The sequence below is a fragment of the Varroa destructor genome, unplaced genomic scaffold (genome assembly GCF_002443255.2).
Source record: "Varroa destructor unplaced genomic scaffold, Vdes_3.0 BEIS01000007.1, whole genome shotgun sequence".
Lineage (NCBI taxonomy): Eukaryota > Metazoa > Arthropoda > Arachnida > Mesostigmata > Varroidae > Varroa > Varroa destructor.
In genome coordinates this window covers 6,686,223-6,702,047 of record NW_019211460.1, presented here as the reverse complement: position 1 = coordinate 6,702,047, position 15,825 = coordinate 6,686,223, and the positions used below count along the sequence as shown (strand labels likewise).

Genomic DNA, 15,825 nt, shown 5'->3' with positions numbered 1-15,825 from the left:
TTGCGCAAAAGGACTTTCAATATTTGGTCGACAATGTAGGATCATGTAAAGAGCAACATAACAAGTTCCTGTCCACACACAAATAATTCCACCAGAAACACGTTTTTTTGTTACTAGCTAAACGTATCTAATAGACGCTCGATTTACTTTAAACAAATTTACTTAAAATACGTTATGGCACCCCGATGTGAATTGGATAGACAAAATTGAAATCGTATTGCTATTATTATCATAATAAAAAAAAAAAAAAAAAAACTAAAGTTGCGAACGCATTTTTTATCAATATCAGTAGGTATCTAAGGTTCACGCTTTTAGGTATAACTACCACTCTGTATTTTTGCACGATTAGCCGGTTTACGTTCTTAACATATCTTGGGAATGTCTTAATTGATTATATAACTGAAGCAGAAACCTAACAATACGGAGCATTTAACGGTTATATTGGGTGAGGCAGCGGCAGAACTTAAATGGATAAGTTTTTAATGTTTGTTTTGCTTTAACCATTAACCCTACAGTTTGGAAATTTTTGAAATGCTATCTCCGAGATTCGTCCTAATCTCAATTAATACAGCCTAGCTCGGCCGGTTTCCGCCATTTTGCTTCTCCATTAAGACAGACAGCTGCATGCAAAGTTGTCCCACCGCGTGCAATTAAAATAGCCCCCTTTCATCGCAGGGGCATGCTTCTGAACACAGATTGAATTTTGCTAATGGGGGAACTTTGGAATCTCTTATCATTGCCAGTTCAGGGAGTTGGATGAAAAGCACGAAATTTTCGTCAATAGCTTGTGTGCAACTGAAACTGCTTACTAAAGTCGATGCTTTTATATTCAATAGAGAAAGACCATCCAATTTAGTTAACAAGTGTTGATACTTGCACGGTACTCGTCAGAATTTTCGATTATTATTTCAATTAATCTTCAGTATCTACAACGCTGAGATTAGCCCTTTCGACTTTTTTATTTTCGCTAAGAAAGTAAATCATACGTATTACACCTACGGCCGTTTCTGCGAGAGTGTCTCCTGAATTTAAAGCAGATTCACTAAATGCACGTAGTTTTGTATTACAACATTACTTTGTGCCAGTATTGTTATAGGAACAAGGTAACGGGACATGACATGGTCCAGGTAACTTGTAGGTGTATATTATATTTGATATTACTGGGCATTATAAAGCATGTTTATTTTTATTAACAGAACGTATCCCCCTAAGGGAGTCCCGATTTAATTTTACTGAAAAGCTTCCGACACGTTCGAGCCGATTTCTCCTGTATAGTATGTCTTTAAAACTATCTGTTGCAACGATTGCTGTTTATGTTTGCTCTTGGTCTCTGTGTCAACTATAAAGTTTATGTGGTGTTGCACAACGGTGACACTTATGCGCGCCCATACATTTTCCGTACTAAGCGCGTACTAAACATGCACCTGTACGAAGGGCAAACACGGCATTTGAGCGTTTAGAAATGAACGCACGAGGTAGAAATAACGTACGTCCTTCCGAACGTCAGCCGATATCAACTTGGTGGTTCCGTCTTGTTCATATTAATTGCTTGCTGCGCTACGTGCCATCTCAGATCGTTTATCTGCAGCATGGACCGCTGTCGCCTTCAGCACAGAACTACCTCTACTGGTTAGTCCGCCCTCAGGAAGGGCCTCACCATCCTAGGGGGTAGCCTGCGGGTGGCCGTGGTAGCCCGCTTACAAAGTCAGAAGATGTACGATTATTGGAAAATCGGCAAATTATGCACGGATCGCAGAAGATAATTAGAACAGGGCTAGTCGACGGGCAGGCCGACGGATGCAGCCAGGATATTTGGAAATTGATGCGAACTTCGTTGCCGGTATTATGGGGTTTCGAGATCAACGACGACGGCCCATCTCCCTGCAAAATGGAATGCAGAGAGCGCACGGTAAGGTCATACGCAGGAACGTAATCAGTACCAGCAGCGGTGGCTAGACAAGGTCGATGATACTGTTCTAAATATAATATTGCAATTAGCTTTTAAATAGCTCGTTTGCATAGTACAATTGCTAAGTAATTTCAGAGTAAGCCAATAAATAAATGGACATTAGCTACCATGACTTTAATGTAGGCGTACCAGGCAAACTTTCACAGTGGAGATACCTTTTACCAAAAGATGCTAATGCCTGTAATAGAAGACGAAAAGGTCGAAAGATCGCTGCTTGAAAATAAAGTCTTCTACTTAACTCAATGGGAAGATGGTATGCCCATTTCAAAATGTAATACTGATCATTAGTAGAGTTTAGAAAGTTGTCAAGATATCATAGGGCTGCTGCACAAGCGCTCAAACCTAGTTGTAGGACAACTATTGAAGTTGACGCTAGCTAAAATAGGACGTTCAACCGCCAGCCGGTAGTAAAACATTTTATAAGCCTTTTTTTTCAGCTCTCTCACCCTTCTGTACAATGCATTTTGTTTGATAAATGCCCAATATCTAGTCCCGCAGGTGAAAGCTTAGTATGGACAATGCAGCGTGAATCTTTGACGGGCGCATAAATTTGCTCTGAAAACATCAGGGCGTTAATGAGCTTAATTTATGAAAAGAAGAACCATTGCGCATCGCTAAGAAACTTACCGGTTGCAAGGCTTGGACCAACAATTGCCCAAACACTTCAGCAATCCCTCGAAGAATCGTGTTCATTAGCGCACTCCAAATTGCCACCTTAAATTTCGTACATTGTGCATTCTACACGATGCACGTCCAGACTGCACGTTGTAAATTAAGGCTACTGATTACTGATATATTATAGTGAATAGCGCATAACGGTACGCTTAATCACATTATAATAAGCGAAGTATCACATCCAAACATAGCTACTCTTTTCAACAGTAAATCTAAGTACAAACAAAGTTGTATATAATGACGCTATCTAAAAAGAACTTATAATAGGCAGATTCTATGACAGATTAACCTATGGAATACAAAGAGTAACGACATCAACCCTGCGGCATACTTAAACGAAGGAGCACCTCGTTGGCGAACTTACCTGGACTGCCTGGTCTAGGGAGCAATCATTTCTTTCGTCCCGGTTGCTAAGGTGTTCGAGCTATTTTCTGTCAGCACTAACTTGGTATTTTTAAAAATAACTTTGAACAATCGACTTTACAGACTTCGATTTATCGGCTTCTAACTTGATAGATTACTTTGTCTGATCATTAGCTTATTTGCGAGCCTATAAGACGGTCATAAGTTCGTCATAAACGTAGCAGCTTGCTGTGTCTAGTCAAGAGAAACCGTAACGATAAAATTGTCTGCTTATCCATGAAGGCAGTGTTTTAATTACTTGTCAAGTACTTATGGTTTAAGAATGAAGTATTAGTTGATCTTATTGAAAATAATTTACACAAGTAGATTGATTCATTCATAACGGTAGCGCGGGTGCTCGAGTCAATCAGATCCGCCGTGACATCACTTGCCAAACTAGATACTTCCTGGTTCAATCTCAATTTTTCTCGTGTGTCGTATTTGCTTGTACTTCGGATCAGCTAATTTGTTGGGTTTATCTATTGCAGTTAGTTTGACTTGTGATAACACATATTGATTAGGAAATAAAGCAGAAATAGCTATAGTGTCTATTCTATCCTTTTAGCAAAATTTCCCTAGACAACATATCCTTTATTATCACGAACTTTTTGGAGCTTTTCTACTTTTGAAGAAGTAACCCGAACGAAAACTTCAATAGTTCTGAATCGAACTTGCGTTGTCGCTGTCTCTAAGAAATTTCAAAGCACTTACGTATTTGTGATATATATGCCACAGGAATGTCACTTACGATTGTGTTCAACAGCCGTTTGATCGTCATAAGGGAACTCGTCAAAAACCTGTTCCTTATTTTTGGTCCCTTTTTAATACGACATATATCGGTTCCCCGGTCCCGTCTGGATTTTAGCTCAAGGTCAGCCGACATCTATTTCTAAGTCTCTTTCGAGTATAAACAGGAGCAAGGGGCGATGACGAGAAAGTGGAAGCCCCTAGCGAGGGCAAATCACATTACGTATTCACCATGATGTTAGTACGGACGACGGCATGCAAAGGGATCAGCAAACGCCAATAATCTTACCCTGTAGTTAATGAACCACAGAAGTGGCCAACTCCTAGATATTTCTGCATTCCCACTATTCGAGAGCGGAGCTCTACGAAAGGTCTTGCCAGAAAGGTCTTGCTTTTATCGAATTGTTCAACAGTCATCACATTCAGTTTGATTAGATCTATATAATTTTAGGCCATGAAGAATCTGATTTAATGGAAAATTTTTGCTATACCCTGGGTTAAATCTAGGCCGAGCTGACAAAAAAGTAATTTTAAATTTTACATTGTTTATTGGAAATCGTAAGGCTTATACAGCCATATTAGACACCTATTCTGGAAGACACTTAACTAGTTACGAGCTCTACAGAACAGTGATGTCCTTAACTCACTAGATTACCGTACGTGTGGGCGTAATTGTGCTCGTTCCTAGGATTTGGCCTACTATGGACCAACAAACGAACGGTGATTTGGGTGAACAAAGCTAGTAGCTCGCTTTCCTCCAATTATGCCCACTTTTCTGCCGCCCTTCGCTCTGAGAAGGTCCCAGTTCTCGGCGATACGGTTTCATTTGAATAATCTAAATGCCGGACACCTAGAAGATTGGATTATCGTGCCACGTAGCTGGTCTACAAGAACCCTGAGACTGATCAGAAATTGAGGAGTTGAGAACACTCGATCAGAAACCTCTGATTATACTCTCTACAACAATGCAGGGAAAATCCAACTAACGCAAGTTATTTTGGCGATGAGAACGCAGACCATGTGACTCGATGCGCATGATAAGATATATCATGTATTGTAGGTCCAGGTCAGTTTTGTTCGCAATAGGATTGTTGGAATTATTTTTTTGAAAACTATGAAACATGCAGGTCTATAGGCACAGAGGTCTTGCACGCCATCGGAGCCTCAAATGCTAGAGGTCTAGGATCAGCTCTACCGAGAAATCATGTAACATCTTTCAACAAAGGCTAGCAAAACGACATAACACCTTGCAACAGCATCGAATATAATTTCATATTTTTCTTAGCTTCTAATCGTTTTCAGCGTGATTGTACAAGGTAATCAACGATAGGATCTCGCTCGACGCTTTTGAGCTACTGACTATGACAAACGCACGTCAAAAGCTATCCAACGATTCAAACTCAGGCCATTCGACTCTATTGTCTAGAAAGAATATAGAGGAGTGCCCTGGATATATCAGGCACCGCAAAATTAGAGCACGGGGTGGTTCAGCCTGCCGGTTCAATTTCTAATGCGAAGATGTTTCACTTCAAACTATACTTGCTATGCCCGTCTAGCGTCGTATCGCGCATTGTACCAAGCAGCTAGCAAACTTCAGATGAACTAAAATATTAGGTCGAAAAAATCCAAAGAAAAACTAGTTTTTCATCGTATTCTTATCCTTGTGAAAGTTAGTTATAATGTTCTGTATTCCTTATCACTGTTCGCGAGTTTTTTTTTTAATTTTTCCACATTCCACGAGATTCGTTTCGAGAAAGGTTTCCAACCACGTGCTGAGTCCTTAATTCGTGTCGAGGATAAGGCCGCGAGAATGACAGTTAAGTAAATAAAAAAAAGTTGAAAATCAGCTGGCTCAAGGACCCGGGAGTACGGTGCAAATACAGGTGCAGCAAAATCCTCCTACTCGAAGCCCAAGAAGACAGCTTTAACGATGTTTGCCGTGTGTGGCCTTGCATTGTCATAGAGCAGGACAACCTGACCTCGTTTATTGGATTTTTCATGCTGAATAGTCCAGTTGATATGATACAGGCGGGTCCACCAAACAAGCCGGTTAAGTATCTTGTACATGGGAAGCCATCCCCAATGAATCAAGCTTTTGCAGCCCCCACCAAGCGCACGGCATAAGTTTTTGTGGGCAAAGATTACAATCTCTCCTAATGTTAGTTGTTCCGATCTCTGGTTTCTATTAACGTACAAACACCACTTTTCAGCAACATAGGGCCATGATCGATTGATGTAAAAATCGGTCATTGTGACCCTGTAACAACTGGTATCGGGCAAGATGTTTAGCTGCAACTATAGACAGTAGCTCTTTGCTGGATTCAGAAAGTCTATGAGTTCAAACGGCATATCAAAAATAAACAACAAGTTATAGGAAGTGGGAAAGGGAGTTTTTGAGCGCGGGAACCTTTTTCCAAACCAATACATGTAGCTAGTTGTCCTTTGAGGGTAAACATTTGGGTTGTTCGTTGACCACACGACGGGAGAGATTCGACTCTGTAATACTGATTTCACATAAAGAAAGCTACTTGAAATATGAAAATTCTCATTTGGAAGTAACTAAGGAAAAATGTACAATAGTGCACAAGGGTAATTAACCGATTCTGTTAGAAATCGGCATAGTTAGTGGGCACTAGACAATGCCTTCGTTGTACTGAATGGCTAAAAGATGTATAGAAAATTATTTGAAATATAGGAACAGATTTCCTAGTATTGCTACTTATACTAAATGCTAAGCATCTATAACATGGAACGAATCAATAGGCAAGCACGTATTCTATAGTATATGCTTGCAGTAAATGGAATTAAATGTTTTCAACTATTGCTGGACGAATCGTCCTTGTAGATTAGATACGGTGTTGGGTACGTGTTCTGGCAAAGCAATTATCTATATATAGGGCGCAATGCCGTGCACCATTGATGAGCTCTACTATGAAGGGTAAAAGTTACGATATAGCCATATTTCTACGAACAGACAACTTAGATGTGATCAGAACGGTCAATGAGAACTTATTTTGGCAATCCATCCCTCGATCGGCGCACAATCGAAGTTCGGCCTTGTTAATATGAATATTAAAAATAACGAACAATAACAGGTGTCTCGACGAGATGAAGCCCTTTGTTAGTAGAACATGACAAAGCTACGCGCGTACCTAAACGTCGCTTCGTGTCTGATTCTCGCTGTTGAGGCTCAATAAGAGCCGCTTGTAGTAGTGATCCCGTTTTACGAGGGCAACACTTGGTGCAACCTTTATACAGCCTTTCCACTTGACTCGCCTCGGCCATACAGGTTTGTCGGCTTTAACCAATTTGCCCTCCATACAAACATCCACTAACATGTCCATAGGAGGCCACAGCCATAAGCTACTAGGAATCGTTCTTCAGCTTGTACGAGCACCTTCCCGAAAGGAGCGAGCTGTTCTCCAGCGAATACAATGCACTCAGGTAAAACGAAGGAGATGCTAACAAAGGCATTTGACAACAGCCACTTCAGATGTATTGGTCCTCTTGAAAAGATTCGCACAGCCGCCGAGCTGAACACGCGAGCTGGACCGGATTAATGACGCAATAAAGTCGCCGATGCCGGTCGTCTTCGTTGAATTGTTGGACCGGTCGAAACGTGTGGGTCGACGCTTATTGAATGGCTTCGATTTGCTTTTACACTTATTGTACTACAGCCTAGCCAAACGAGCAAAATAAATAGTGCTAACGGGATGTGCTGGGAGCAAGTGAATGAAGACTTTGGCCTGTCTTGACCGAACATTTCGCATGCAGACGATGTACTGCAATGATGAATGTTGCTCAATGCTTTCCAAATTGCTAATAATTGTCAAAATCGGGCCATCTCATAATGCTCTATTGTACATATGAGTCACTATGAGCTGCGGGCGGGACCTCGGCCGGCGATGGGGCTGCACTATGTTAAAACTAAACGATGTCGTAGGCGGAACAAGGCTTGTTCCGTTTGGTATTTAATAACGTTATATTATGTAAACGCTCAAATATTACAAGTTCCAGGCATGCAAAGCTATAATTGCGATAACAATTATCCCATGTACAAAAATATTACGTTTACTTTCGGGTTAAAACGTTACTTGCTAATATGACTTTTTCAGGTATTGCTAAGTGCCAGCAACTCGGCTTACGAGTGATGAAGCGATAGCAGAATTATGAGGATGGGGTTTAAAGTTCTTAAAGACACTGTGATGAAAGAAAAAGAACGGCAGAAGTACGAGATAGCTTAAACCAACGCCAGTACCCAATGCGCAGTTTCACCGCAGAGTGAACTAATTGAACAGATGTGTTTGCTATGGATTGTGGTGCACAGAGGGTGTTTCTGCACAGTCACAAATTGAAGGCCGTATAGACGCGCGAATCGAGCGTGGACAAGAGAAGAGGGCGCACCTATCCACCATATCACCACACGGTCAGTACCACCGTCCAGTGCGATGGAGACGTATTCTGGCCCAGAAAGCTACCAAACACAAAAGAGGTAACGGTAATGTTTAATCAGAATCGGCAGCATGGAGCCGCGGAAACAGCTAAAATAACGACGGTGGTCAAAACTAGTCTCGTAATACATCATCACTATCATCTAACGTATCGGCATAGATTTTGTGACGAGTGCACCTGCGTGTTCAGTAGAGATTTGCATAGGGTATCGACATCGATTCGAAGTTTTATTATTATTATTCCAATGATTTTATACTCACCAGACAACAGGCCCAATGCGGCTTTGAAGAAGCCTTCCGAAAAGATAAACATTTGTATAAGAGTGTAGATGAAAGAGGCCTGAAACAGACCGAACGATCTCAATGATAACAATACAAAAATTCGACATTTTACGTTCGAATAAAACCGAACGCATTGAGAAACAACGACAGCTGGAGGTGATCGATTAATGTTATCAATAGTAGCTAAGGCACTCGCCTGAAGCTAGAGTTGACGCCACAAACGGCTATATCTGAAAAGTTCCCGTCTCTGCGTACGAATGTGTACGGAACCAACATCGATAATGGCTGCAGGTGTATGAGTCACATCGGCGCCGCAAGAGAAAAAGTTAGATAGGGCCATTATCGGTCAGACCATAGAGATACACATTGATACTCTAAATATCGATTAGACCAAATGAACAGATATCAAGCTAAATATAGTGTGACACGAATGTGTTGCCATCTTATTATTGAACGAAACCGGTACAATACGGTGATAACTACCTCTTACGTTAGATGGGTATTAATGAAGGTCGAATCAAGAAATCAATCGAGTTTAAGAACCGAGGCAGTGCTGGAGTTGGCATCCTGATGCCCGACAAGTTCCCGGTCCAACGTACTGATAAGGCCGAAAGCTGATTCGCTGTCATTACCAAAATCGACATACATCCCTTAGCCTTCACACCGATATACGTAAAACGTCGGTTATGCGGGGTAATTCGAATATCCATAACTCTATGTGCTCAACGAATAAGGGCCAGATGCTGCTCCGATCATCCGTTACCGAAGTGCGAGTAATCGTCGTAGACACAATAGAAAAATACGAAACACTGATTACGACCAAGAACGCTCCCATGACAATACGTGGATACAAAACACTGAAGTAGCATGTAACGACGTTACCATACTGTAACTGGGTTCTTCCAAAGGAGCTCGACAGGAAATGAAATGAACTCAAATAGTGGACGCCGAAATTGCGGTAACCGACGTGGCCAATACGTTGACTAACGATGACACGAACTTCGAAGGCCACGTCTTTATGAAGAGAGAGAGAGAGAGAGAAAGGCTTTGCTAGACTTCCTCTTTCCGTCTCTCCCTCTAACGGGAAAACCCTACAGGTACTACAGCAGAACTAGAAGACAGTAAACAGCGCGTTTTAACCCACTCTACAAATTCATAGGTAAGGCAACTCATACAAAATGAATTAAAAAAAAAAGTCTACGAAAGGTTACAGCCCAACTAAATTGTCACTCGGCCACGCAGCTAGAAATGGCCTGAGCTCAATGTGGCATGGACGACAGTGTAGGACAAAGACGAGGTGAAAAATGGGAAAAGGCAACACGATTACAGCTTCCACGACCCCAGACGGCAGAAGGCATTCCGTCTTCAAGGTCATGTGCACAAACTAAATTACGCTGGTAAGCGTAAGATAGCGACCGTAAGAGCCTCTTTATAAATATGAACCTGCATCTAGACGAAAAGCTAGGTGAATTATGAAACGCTCGACCCAAACGGAATTGCCCATCAATATAGCCTGTTGCGCAGAATGCTGGAGTACGAAGTATAACACAAGCTGCTAAAACAGGCTAAAGACGGTGCCTTCTATAAGACTAAATACCAGCAACAATCGTGAATTAACTAGTCCACTGGGATACGCCTATATAATAAACGTGTCTAATGACATTCTAGCTAGAACGGGTAAAGTTCATCATAATTGGGGTGAGGAAAAAGTATCTTTACTCGAGGAAAGCTCGCCCAGTGAACCCTCATAACCTGCTAACGGATCACAATATCCGCTACCCTCGTTAATGAACGCTAAAAGACAGGGCGACTCAACCATGTTGATACCATGGCGAGGAACAGGGAACGAAGCATTTGTTATAAACCGCTCTCCAGCTTGCTAAATAAGAGACTGAACGGCTACTTAGAAAGGGTATACGCCATTATAACGGAGCAACATGGCTTCCTGAAAGGATGCTCTACAGAAGCAACGTGCATTATTCTGATGGCCAACGTCAAAAGAGCACTAATCACGCCGTGCAAGCTGCTACACGCGGTGTTCATCGATTTGGGAGCAGCCTTCAATTCAGGACCCAGGAAAAACGTTGCCTACGCTGGCCAAGCTGGGTGCTTCTGTGAGTGTATTTAACCTTCTCACTATAATTCCACATGATATTAGAGTAACCATCGACGACGGGGTGTCGAACTCCTGCCTTTCAGACAGACAACTAGTTTAGTTCAAGGGAAAGACCTAAGTTCACTTCTATTCTCTATCTTACTAAAAAGTCTCCCGAATCAAAAAAGAAGGCCGAAGAAACCAGTTGAAGTCATTTTGTATGCAGAGCACCTAGGGATATACAGGTCAAGTAGATCCCGAGCGCAGCAAGCGCTAGCTCGGCTCCGCGTGGCACACACAGATTTAGGACCGACCATAAACCTGATCAAGACGACGGTGATGAAGTGGTAAACGGGAAGGCAGGACAACGGCCATTGACACCTTATACCTGGTCAAGTCGTTTCTTGTCCATGTTAACCGGTTCTCCTCTCCGCGAACAGCAGAAGTTTCATTGTGCACGTCACCGAAAGATGCAGAAAGGTAGTTTCGGCCACATGGGCAGGTTTATCGCTTGCCCCTCGCAGGCGCGTTCAGTTTGTTTCATATGGCGATCGCGTCATATGGGATACAGGTCATTCAGAAAGATTTTATAGCAACGAATTTCGAACCGCTAAATCGCATCAAAGCGCTTCCCATAAAAAAAAAAAAAAGCTGGGATTTTATATATTTTTATTTATTTATTTTTATATATGGACCCGTTGCTTCCTCTATCTTCTAGCCTGCTCGATACTGCTGTTCGAAGGCCTCCCTTGTTGCTTCGTACATTCATCGACAAAATCCTTTGAGGCCTACTTAGGAACTGGAAGCAGATACTTGCGAAGGCCGATGGGGATTTTTCAATTAGTGCTCGATGAAAAACAGCAAACGAAAAGAGACGTAGCGGCTAAATGGACATGGTTTTACCATAGACTCTGCAGAGATGCTGAGAAAGTTGTGAGAGACACCGTGCAGCTTGTTGCCGCCTCTGGTACCGTCTTCGTGACTATCTGGCAATATCGGCAATATAATGGCTAGATAGAGATGTCTAGAAAACAAAGGACTAATATTCGCTTAATGTTACCAAAACATCTGGTGCTAAGCGAGTCTTCTGGGTCGCGAGCATCCTATGTACATATATAATAAGCTGGCCATCGCGCCACCGGGAAATGTGAATCTAGAAATTCAAGGTCGGCTATATTGCAGAATTGGAAGAGTAACTGAAAATTATAAAAAGGACCCAGCGTTTAGTGGTGAAGTTTCGCCGAAAAAAAAGTTATCATTGTTCGCCGATGGCCTCGTCGTAGTAGTAGTGTACACCCACTATGCCGTCTGTAGAATTTTAATTGAAGGGCGAGCCCAGTAAAGAAAAAATTGCAGGCGTGCAATATGTACAGCAAATATCACATCACTATAATCCGGATTTTTCATACTGTACATTTCATGAACAATGAAAAAAAAATAACTTAGACCAATATCCGATTATGTAGGATATGCCAAGTTAAGTCGTCTGATTAACTTGGCATATTCAACATAATTGTAGTTGTTTTCTGCAGCTCGTCAATATTGCAAATGAGAAAAAGATCTTACCTTTCCATCAATATGCTGAGATGACACTTGTCCTACTAAGAAGTGCCCTAGCGGTAGGTGTTATCGTCTGTTAAAGTCATGAGTTTCCGTTATAAGATTATGCTTTATATGGCCGAGTTTGAAGCAAATGAGCTAACTGTTACTTAGAAAGCACCTTTGGTTTCAAAGGTTTTAAAAGCGTTGACCTAAATTGGATAATGTGAGTCGTGTAACATAAAATTTAAAAAGCACTCTTAAAAGCCCTTAAGGATAATGGCCCATTAGACAGGATGTCCCCTTTGAAGCAAAAGGAACCACTATTGTCAACTATACGTGTGTTCTCTTTTAGAGCTAAGGTTTTTGAAATTTTAGGGAATAATACACAAGGTATTTTTTTTTTAAATACAAAAGAGAAACTATTTTTATTGGTTCGTCGAACAGAGTAGATATATATTCTGTAGCAATCAAATAACATAAAAATTGAAATTCCAAACGGCTGCATCTGTAAGGTCAAGAACATTGTTAATGTTTACTTCGATTATGAAAATCAATTGACTTTTAAAGAGCTATTAAGCGATATCAATCGTACCGTATAGATTTTCAATTTGCTTATTATTTTAATGTAATTTTCTAGCTTGAAATATTAAAAGCCTCGATTTTGTCTGCCGGTACAGATACTACAGATACCTAAGCGATTCGAATGATTTCCTCGGCTAACTTTTTGCTTTGAGAAGTACTCGTCTAGTACTGAACACTCGCATGCTGTGACCTCAGCTGATGAAGACAGGACGACTCTCAAATTCCTCGGGGTCCGCTTTTCATCTAATCACAGCCGATCATTAATGTCCTGCGACAGACGGAAACACATATTCGGATACGGCCAATGGTGTCACTGAATCATTTGTTGATGCCCAGCTTTTTGGTCTGGCCAGTGCCAATGAGGTATGCAGAAAGGCTGTTGATGCAGGAACATCATAAGGAATTGGTGACCTTCGGTTTATTGCTCCCAGAAGCATTTAGTGCGAAGGTTTCGGAAAATAGGTCGTCGGCCGGGAACCTAATCAATTATGCACTACTAGCAGTGAAAACTGGCTTTGAGATTAAAGTAGTACTAAATTCTAGCAGGTCGCAAGCTTCTCGAAGAAATTAAGAACATATTCAAAAAAGCACGATCAACAATTTCGTTACGCTGTTATTTGGCTTACGAATGTATGTACACAGCTGCGTTTCCATGTTCATGATATCCCAGTAGCAGCAATTTAAAACGGACCGTACCATGCGTCGTCCGATTTAGCGCGGTGATACGCTCCGCGGGCTGTCACGCTCAGTAAATTGTATCGTGACGACAGTTAAATAGTGGGTATGCTACAAAGTTACCGTTCATTCAGCGACAGCTCATAGTAATCATCTTTTTTTTTTTTTTATAATAATTAGTAGTAATGACCATAGTGCAATTGCCATTAAACGCCTCTTTGTGCTGCTCGTGAGGGTAGACAGCGGACGTAAGTGATCGCGCGATGCGCCCAGAGTCACAGCGGACGCGTTTGGCAGCGTTCGATACTACAGGCCGTCTGGCTGAATCGTTTCGACGGAGCAGACGCACTAGGACCAATAGCTACTACAAGACGTATCATTGAAACCTGTGTGGCAGTCACAATAGTAATATATTTTCCATGAAGTTGAAACTAAGCCACCTTTACATTGAATATTGTCCCGCTTCACACACACACATCAAAGCGGGTACGGGTGAGCGGAAGAGATTCATGCAGTCGTTTAACAGAACAATAGAATGAAGCTAGCGACGTAGCTATCTGTTTCAACTGGTTTTTCAATATCCTGTTAATGTTCTTTATTCGATGTTCAGTTACTAATAACAATTCTCTCTTTTTTTTTAGGAGACTGCTAAATTCAATTTCTGGCCCGTTTCATAGGCAAAAAATTGATGCAGTACAAGAATTTTATCTATTCATTAACCTATACGTAAGCGTTCTGTGTTGCGAGGTACGACGCTGATTTCGCAGTGTCTTCGAAGATGGCGCTGTCGGCGATAGCCTAACTCTTCCTCAATGATTTTGAAACGCTTTTGACGATTAAAACTAAGCACCGATATTGAAGCGGCTCATAGTGATGCTTTTATAACAAGATTTCGAACACAGCTGGCCGGCTTCCGAAGTATTATAACAATTTAACTATTAAACATATAAAAGATTCATTGCAAAATGTCACATTTGATTACCTACATACGTATCGATATTACCGGCTTCATTAACTTAAGAGATGTAAGTGCCTATTTCAAAATGGCAGTGCGGCTCAACAGTGGCATCTGTTCCCTTTAGGCCGTGAATCCATAGCCGACAGTTGCACTGGCCGGCACCAGGCTACTATAAATATTTTTAGGCAATCAAATAATTACGTTGTAAATAAATAAATAAGTGCGACATTTTTGGAAATATGTCGTCCGCATCATATCGATCGGATATTAAAAAAAAAAAAAAAAAAAACAGCGGCCATAAAAAGAATCCCACCCGTACGGAAATATGAAATTTAGTGCCTCTGTTATGCGTACCTTACGTAATAAATATGTATATTGTTTAAGTTGATTTAACGTCAGAACTTGCTTTGACAGGAGGGCCCTAGAAAATAAAGGCTGACGAAGTTCGGACGCGCTGAATTATGGCGCAGAACACTTCTTCAATTTGATATACGGTAACAATATGAGCATCGCGATTTGACGTCCATCAGCAAGTTCATCTCATGAAAGGCACAGAAAACACGGACTGCCGTCCAACTTCGTAAGTACACTGATAAGTCGAAGTAGGCTAGCAGTTAGAAGGAAACGCTGTTGTATATTCTAAAATTAATGCTACCTTCGCTGTACACTTTTGCGAACAACTTAGGCTGTAAAAATGGCGGGTTTGTAAAATTTAACTAAACTGATTCTTCGTCTGTGTTCCGTCGTAAGCAGGCTTACCCGATAATTTCTTTCAAAGCCATCCTCTTTTTCGTATTCCTATGGCAGGAAAAGTCGGCTTTGAGTCAAGCAACGATCACAGGTCCCGACTTTGAGATGGAGACAATTTTTGGGATTTAATCTAGATATTGCCGAATCATACTGTAATAAACCGTATGTGGTATATTCCTTTGTATAGTGCGAAAAAAAAATTGTATATGAAAAGATCCTACGTAATGTGCGTGTATATGGACGGATAATACTCTTTGAAAATAACATTTCTATAGCGTTCGTTAGGGTGATTTTTGCCGAGCTTCCTATGGGCTACTTGATGTAAAATTTCAAATAGCAGTTCGTTAGCCTAAAACGCGGTGTAAAAGAAAATAGTTAGAGTTGACGAAGTTGGTTAACTGAAGAATACGCATTCAATGAAACAGATACATACCTAACTCACTACTACAGGTTACTTCGCATTAACGAATTATAGAACAGAAAGTATCGTCGTATTGGATGAACTTTCGGTGAATAACCCACGTTGCTCGGCGCTCGGTCATAGTGCGGCGGTCATCATGGAAAGGGGGGGGGGGGGGGTCGTCGTCGTCATCGTCGTCGTTACCCCTTCTATTTATGCTGCCAGAAATCGACATGTTTTAAAACGTACCGCAACTGTTCTAGAGTTCCCTATTGCAGCTCTGCAAGTCTATTAGAT

General features: G+C 41.4%; 1 long non-coding RNA gene across 1 annotated transcript; it reads right to left on the bottom strand.

Annotated features, from left to right (window-relative positions):
• Nucleotides 1-1,653: 1,653 nt before the first annotated feature.
• LOC147754245 (uncharacterized) lies at nt 1,654-2,699 on the bottom strand. Its single transcript, XR_015317860.1, has 2 exons — nt 2,597-2,699; nt 1,654-1,881 (listed from the first exon to the last, which is right to left on the bottom strand). It is a non-coding gene; the product is annotated as an uncharacterized LOC147754245 (long non-coding RNA).
• Nucleotides 2,700-15,825: the final 13,126 nt, after the last annotated feature.